Here is a 2,178-nt window from a genome sequence, read left to right as displayed (position 1 = left end):
TAGAGGGAGGGAAGAGAGGAAGAGAGAAGGTGGAGATAGGAGGAGGAGAGGGAGGGGAGAGAGGGAGGGGGTGAGAGGATGGGAGTAGAGGAAGAGGAAGGGAGGGGGGGTGAGGAAGGTAGGGGAGAGAGGAAAGGGGGAGAGAGGAAGGGGGAGGGAGAGAGAGAGGATGGGGGGAGAAAAAGGGAGGGGAGAGAGGAAGCGGGGATGGAGGAAGGGAGGGGGAGAGGAAGGGAGGAGGGGGAGAGAGAAAGGGAGGGGGGAAGAGCAAGGGAGGGGGGGAAGAGCAAGGGAGGGGGAGAGGAAGGGAGGGGGAGAGAGGAAGAGAGGAGGGGGAGACAAGAAGGGAGAATGGGGAGAGAGGAGGAAGAAGGGGAGAGGAAGGGAGGAGGGGGAGAGAAGATGGGAGGCGGGGTAGAGAGGACGGTAGGGGGGAGATAGGAGAGGAGGGGTAGAGGAAGGGAGGGGGAGATATAGGACGGTAGGGGGCAGAGAGGAAGGTAGGGGGAGAGCAAGAGGGGAGAGAGCAAGAGGGGAGAGAGCAAGGGAGGGGGAGAGAGGAAGGGAGGAGGTGGGGTAGAGGAAGGGAGAAGGGGAATAAAGGAAGGGAGGGGAGAAAGGAAGGGAGGGGGGGAGAGAAAGGGAGGGGGAGAGAGAAAGGGAGGGGAGAGAGATGAAGCGGGGAGGGAGAGGGGTGAAGGGGGATGGACATAGAGGAAGGGGATAGTGAGATTGATGAAGGGGGAGGGAGAGAGATGAAGAGGGGAGGGAGAGAGAAGAAGAGGGGAGGGAGAGGAAGGGGGAGGGAGAGATAGGAAGGGGAGGGAGAAAGATGAAGGGGGAAGGGAGAGAGGAAGGGGGGGAGAGAAGGGGAGGGGAAAGAGAGGAAGGGGGAGGGGAGAGAGGAAGGGGGGAGGGAGAGATAGGAAGGGGGAAGGGAGAGAGAGGAGGGGGAAGGGGAGAGAGGAAGGGGGAGGGAGAGAGACAAAGGGGGGGAAGGGAGAGAGGAAGAGGGAAAGAGAAAGGGGGACAGAGAAAGGGAAGGGGAGAGAGGAAGAGAGGGTGGAGAGAGAGGAAGGTGGGAAGGGAGAGAGGAAGGGGGAAGGGAGAGAGACAAAGGGGGGGAAGGGAGAGAGGAAGAGTGAAAGAGAAAGGGGGACAGAGAAAGGGAGGGGCAGAGAGGAAGAGAGGGTGGAGAGAGAGGAAGGGGGGAGTGAGAGGAAGGGGAAGGGAGTGAGAGGAAGGGGAAGGGAGTGAGAGGAAGGGGAAGGGAGAGAGAGGAGGGGGGAAGGGAGAGAGAGGAGGGGGGAAGGGAGAGAGAGGAGGGGGAGGGGGAGAGGAGGGGGGAAGGGAGAGAGAGGAAGGGGGAAGGGGAGAGAGAGGAAGGGGGGAAGGGAGAGAGAGGAAGGGGGATGGGAGAGAGGAAGTTGGGAAGGGAGAGAGAGGAAGGGGAAGGGAGAGAGGGGAAGGGGGAAGGTAGAGAGAGGGGAATGGTGAGGGAGAGAGTGGGGAAGGGTGAGAGAGAGGAAGGGGGAGAGGAAGATAGGAAGGGAGAGGGAGGAAGGGGGGAAGGGAGAGAGAGGAAGGGGTGAATAGGGGAAGGGAGGGGGGAAGTTGAGGGAGTGAGTGAGGAAGGGGGGTGGAGAGGTGGTGGAGAGGAGGGAGGAAGGGGTGAGGGTGGGAGAGAGAGGAAGGGGTGATGGGGAGGGAGAGGAGAGGTGAGGGGGAGTGAGGGAGGTGGAGGGGTGGATGGGGGGAGGAGGATGGGGGAGGGGAGGAGAGGATGTGGTGGGGGAGGTGGGGAGTGGTTGGGGGGGATGAGTGGGGGGAAGAGTGGGGGAGTGAGGGGTGGTGGATTGGTGGGGTAGGAGTGGGGGGGAGGAGTGTGGGAAGGGAGTGGAGGGGAGGGTGGTGTGGTAGGGGTGAGGGTGGAGACGGGGAGGAGGAGGTGAGATGAGGAGGGGAAGGAGGTGGAGAGGAATAGGGGGAAGGTGGGAGGAGGGAGAGGACGGGATGGTGGGAGAAGGGGTGAAGTGGGGGTAGGGAGATGGTAGGTGTAAGTGGGGATGGGAGGGATAGGGGGTGGGTGGGGGAAGAGGAAGGGAGGAGAAAGGGGGATGGAGAGGAGAAGTGGGAAAACAGGGGGGGAGAAGGGGGATGGAGAGGGGAGTGGAGAGG

The sequence above is a fragment of the Ascaphus truei genome, chromosome 12, assembly GCF_040206685.1.
Source record: "Ascaphus truei isolate aAscTru1 chromosome 12, aAscTru1.hap1, whole genome shotgun sequence".
NCBI classification, from domain to species: Eukaryota; Metazoa; Chordata; class Amphibia; order Anura; family Ascaphidae; genus Ascaphus; species Ascaphus truei.
Note: the sequence above shows the minus strand (reverse complement) of the source record.